Source organism: Nylanderia fulva, unplaced genomic scaffold, assembly GCF_048542155.1.
Source record: "Nylanderia fulva isolate GAGA-0341 unplaced genomic scaffold, ASM4854215v1 Scaffold276, whole genome shotgun sequence".
NCBI classification, from domain to species: Eukaryota; Metazoa; Arthropoda; class Insecta; order Hymenoptera; family Formicidae; genus Nylanderia; species Nylanderia fulva.
This window is the reverse complement of record NW_028190343.1, coordinates 89,123-95,122: the sequence shown is the minus strand read 5'-3', so window position 1 is coordinate 95,122 and position 6,000 is coordinate 89,123.

Here is a 6,000-nt window from a genome sequence, read left to right as displayed (position 1 = left end):
TACATTTATATTATATTATATTCTACCATACCGTTAGCCAATGTTAATATTTGTCATCTAATTATATTGTCCAATCTATATTTATTACATGTAAAATTGTTAGTCCTAAGTGTCAAATATATATCTGTCAATTTATATTACCACGTGTATGTCTCTCGTACTACCTCTCTCTCAACCATAAACCAAAAATTCTATAGACCCGCGACTCTGTATCAAATTTTAAGAAGTTACCTTAAGTACCGTTTGCATTAGTATCGTGGCGCATTCACATGCGCCTGGCGCTCAACTTTACCGTGAGTTACCGAAAGTACCTAGGTACGAGTAATTAACTCTTTTGTTACCGATTTTTACCGTTTTAGGGTTTGAATTTAAAAAATATTTAAATTGAACGCTCCCCTGTCCAAACTTGGCGTTTCGGAGCAGGAAAAGACGTTGCAGTGTAAATATCTAATGTTATTTTTATGTTCCTTTATTCTTGTCTTCAATTGTCTTTTTGTTTGACCCACATAAGTCGCATTGCAATCGTTACAATTAATTTTATAGATAACATTATTGGTCTCCATCCTTGGTGCCGACTTATGTACCTTAATAAATTTATTTAGACGATTGAAACATTTGAAGCCTGTGGCATATTGTTTTTTTGAATGAGTGCAAGGCACTCGGTGGTTTCTGATTATATTGTAAAATTTACACACAATTTCAATTGGAACGACACAAAAATCCTAGATTATGAAAAGAATTATTATAAAAGGTTGATATCAGAAATAATATATATTAAAGAAGAAAACAACAGTATCAATCTAAAAAAGGACACCGAGCGTCTTGACGGTTCTTATTTTGATATTCTAAAAAAATTATCTACGTCATCTTAAAAATTGGGTATATATACAGCGCGCCGACATTGTGAGATACAGATATCGATTTGTTTTTTAAAAAAGTACACATTGTGATTATGTTATGTAAAAAGAAATAATTTTTTAAAAAAAGTGTTATGTTCGTGACAAAAAAGTAAGTTAATACTATTTATTAAAAATCTAAAATGTAATATTTGAGCGGATATATTAATTTGTTCACAGTGTCGTTACATAATATAACAGCATGACATACATAAATCTGACGCTCTAACTCAAGCCAACAAACATGAATTTTATACTACGTTTGTCATATGATAATCTCATAAATGTTGTATTTATAATAAGGTCGATATGACTAAATTAATTTTTTGACATATTAACATGATATTGAAAAAGACTGTCGTACAGTCGAAACGTTTATCTTATCTTTTGTATATTATGACGTAAATTAATAAAAAAATTTTTTAATTAATATCATATAAGCTCGTTAAGTTGGCCTTTTATTATATCACATAAAATACATATGTATACATATGTATACATATGTATACATATGTATATATATTTATATATACAGGGTGTCCATAAAGTCTGTCCCCACCTCTTATATTTTGAAAACGGTTAAAAATCATGAAAAATTGCAATATACGTATGAATATGAATGGTTCTGTTTAAAATTTTTAAGGGTCCCCTGGAACACCTTCGGAGAACAACCTTTGTAACATGCTTAAAAGAAATAATTCCTTGAAATAATCAAACAGGTACATTGTGCTTTTTTTTAATTTTGTGCCGTTTTTAAATTATAGAAATAGGGACAGATTTTATGGACACTCTGTATAGAGGATGTAGAAAAATTAAGTTATAAAACCATACATTTTTCTGATGAAAAAAAGGAACAATACATGAAAAGTTGTCGACCCATAGTTTTCATACTTAAAATGCTTATATTAGTCTTTTATTTTATCACACAAATTTACGGCACTTGGTTTTTTTACATCCTGTATATACATATATATGTATGTGCATGTACATGGTGAGCTAATTTAATAGTTTCATACAAAAAAAAATAATTTTTAGGATTTTCATACAAAATAATAAATAATTTTTAGGATTTCGTAAATAGGGTATAAACTAAGTACATGAGAAATTGTTTACAAGCGGCAATGTTTATTACAAGCCTAGAATACTCAAAATAAGCTATGAATTACTAGGCCAACTTAACAAGCTGATTAGTTTGGTGTTAACAATTTATTCTAAGTCATAAATATAATACAATCAAAATGGTAATTAGTAAACGTTTTGACTGTACGACAGTCTTTATTAATACAAATATTGCTTTGCTAACAAATCCATAAATCAAAAAATTTGGAAAGACGAAACTTATATCATACATGTAAAATATATAGACTTATAATATGAAAAACGCAGAGTAACCAACATTATAATTGTTGACGTGAATTATAACTGATCGTTCGAATTAATCATTAAAACACCTAAACATCAGATTTCTATATAGGTCTTTTTAAATAAACGTCTACTTTTGTAATCCATAATGTAATAATGATATGTAATGAGCTATGAAATAATTAATATGTTAATCTGGATATTTGATTTTTAAATAAATAGTGGTCAGTTACATCTATGTCGAGACGATAAAATTCTTTAAAATATTTCTTATTAAAAAACTATTATAAAACAATGTATACTTTTATAAATTTAAAATGTCAAACAGGCAAGAAGAGCCAAATCGCGGATGACGATGCGTTATCCCAACAAAACTAAATTTTTTTGGTTAGAATTAAAAACCTGTGCATAAGGCACCAAATTTTACTCGATCACGGCTAAGATTTAAAATTGAAATAATCTCTACAAGAGATTTAATTCCATACATCCCCTATCCCCCCCTAAGAAAATAAATGCGAGAGAAAAATATAGATCCGAAAGTCACTGAATCGGGAATCGAACCCGAGACCTTTCGCTTGCCGGGCGACTGCTCTTCCAACTGAGCTATTCAGATCCTTTCGATTCTATACTTTTCTCTGCTATATATATAATAATGTTGAAAAACAAACGCCTTTAAGCCAGCGTGTATAAATTTAGAATTTACCAAGGCTCTGTAATATAAATATAAATTTAAAGTGTCAAACAGACAATAAGAGCCAAATCGCGGATGACAGTGCGTTATCCCAACGAAACTAAATTTTTTCGTTAAAATTAAAAACCTGTGCACAAAGCACCAAATTTTACTTGGTCACGGCCAAGATTTAAAATTTTAATTCCATACATCCCCTGTTCCCCCCTAAGGAAATAAATGCAAGAGAAAAATATAGATCCGAAAGTCGCTGAATCGGGAATCGAACTTGAGACCTTTCGCTTGCCGGGCAACTGCTCTTCCAACTAAGCTATTCAGATTCTTTCGATTTTATACTTTTCTCTGCTATATATATATATATATATTGTTACGTCCCTGATCTTTCATCCCCTGAATATCATCCCTTGTGTCGTGGAGCTTCATCGTTAAGGGGGGTTGTTTATTGACAACCGCCCGGTGGTTGTTTTCAGGCTCCATGACAGTTTTGGTCTAGCTGTCATCTCGTACGGACGTGACTTGACCAGAGAGCAATCTTCTTTCTTTCGCGTGTACATTAGTCATTGTATTTCATCATTGTATAAAGGATCATTTCTTCATAAGAGAGTGTATTTATTTCGCGAGCCGCGAGTGAGTGAGAGTGTGTGCGAGAGACGTCTTTTGCGAGAAAGAACGTCCGGAGGACGTAACATTTTGGGGGCTCGTCCGGGATCGGATCGAAGGAATATCTCACCGCAGCGGAACGGAAACGTCGAGAATGATACATTCCCCGAGAATTACCCGTTCACAAGCTCCGTCTCGAACGACTGGCAGCGAGGAATCAGGAGAGCAAACGGGCTCGTTACCGGAAGTCGCAGGAGAACCGGCGGTAACAGAATCTACAGCTCTTCGGGTTCTCCTTCTTGAAATGCGAGAGATGCGACAGGAACAGACTCGTCGAGAGGACGAAATTGCGGCGATGCTGCGTCGTCGCGACGAAGAACTTCTAGCCTTGAAGGAGATTCATTCCCGGCCACAAAATCTACAGCTAAGTCCTTCTAATAATAGAACGTGTGGAAATTCGGGTACGCATTTTTTAAATGAGAGGGAGAACGATTTTCGCGCAATATTAGGGTACAAATTAAAACCTGATACTTATGACGGGACAGTATCACTTCGTGAATTTTTCTCGCAGTTTAACTTAATTGCTTAAGCAAATAGTTGGGATGATACGACAAAGACTGTTGCACTCGCTTCGAGTTTGAGGGGAAAAGCGCGTTCAGTATTAGAGACGGTAGAAGACGTGTCCAATTTAGAATTCAACGAATTAAAATCAAAACTTGAATTGCGTTTTGGAGAAGGACTCTTATCACAAAATTATTACGTTCAATTTACAAATCGGAAACAAAAGTTTGGGGAAGATTTGGCAACATTAGGTTCGGAACTTGAAAGATTGGTTCGCCTTGCGTATCCCGAGTGCCTACACGAAATCCGAGATAAAATCGCCTGCGCGCAATTCATTTCAGCGATATATGATAATTTTGTCAAACGAACTTTACAATTAGAAAATATAACCTCATTGAGTTTGGCAATTGAAAGGGCAAAAGCCATAAAAATAATTCAAGGGGAGGGTTACGAAAGAAAGATAGATTAGCTCCTTTTCTCGAGAGAAGTTTAGAAAAATAATTAAGTAGATTGGAGCCCGAAAATGTCGATTTTCATTTAAAAATTCGGGGGGATGTTTTAATTTTAAAAAAATAGAATAAGTTACTGCGCATTTTATTTTTCGTTACAGAGTCTTCAATTTGGAAAGAAATTTGTCTTTGACCTGAGAAGAGTTTACTGAATGGCGGAAAAATTGATCTCCCAGCTTAGTCTTCGAGGGAGAAAATCTTCATCCGTCTTTATTCTACTCTAAGAAGACTGTCTTGCCCGCGGTTTTTGATCCGTGGTTTTCCCGCGGGACTTTGGGCAAATGCCGAGACAAGGACTTGGGGAGTCCATGAGGGACGATGGGTCCACGGAAGATACCCCCCCCCCCCTTGTCTGAACCGGAGGACGAAGGGAGACTGGGACTTATCTTCAAAGAATTTTGAAAGTCGATTGGGACCAAATTGACGGAGTCGCTCGGTAACCTGCGGCAGCAGCCCAGGGTAGGGCAGGAAGACTCGTCGGTGCCCTGGAATCGACAATTGATACAGTTGTACTGTGGACTTGGATTGGCGAATATAGTCCAACGGATGTGCGACGGGATCCAGAATGGCGGATTGTTTGGTAACCTGTGGCAGGAGCCCAGGGTAGAACAAGAAAATTCGTCGGAGTCCTGAGGTCGGCATCGGAATGCAGAGTTATTGTACAGCGTTGGATAGCCCTCTGTTTTTGATTGTCGGGACGACAATCTTGAAGAAGGGGGGCAGTGTTACGTCCCTGATCTTTCATCCCCTGAATATCATCCCTTGTGTCGTGGAGCTTCATTGTTAAGGGGGGTTGTTTATTGACAACCGCCCGGTGGTTGTTTTCAGGCTCCATGACAGTTTTGGTCTAGCTGTCATCTCGTACGGACGTGACTTGACCAGAGAGCAATCTTCTTTCTTTCGCGTGTACATTAGTCATTGTATTTTATCATTGTATAAAGGATCATTTCTTCATAAGAGAGTGTATTTATTTCGCGAGCCGCGAGTGAGTGAGAGTGTGTGCGAGAGACGTCTTTTGCGAGAAAGAACGTCCGGAGGACGTAACAATATATATATATATATATATATATATATATATATATATATATATAATAATGTTGACAAACAAACGCCTTTAAACCAGCGTGTATAAATTAATGTATACTTTGTAAAAAGCAAACACAATATATGTCAATTACAATGTTAAGACGCTGTATATATACCGCTATGCTAAGATGACATAGACAATTTTTCTAAAATATCAAAATAAGAACCGTCAAGACGCTCGGTGTCTTTTTTGAAGTTGATACTGTTTTTTTCTTCTTTAATGTATATCATTTTAGATATCAACCTTTTGTAATAATTCCTTTCGTGATCCAAGATTTTTGTATTATTAATGTTGGTT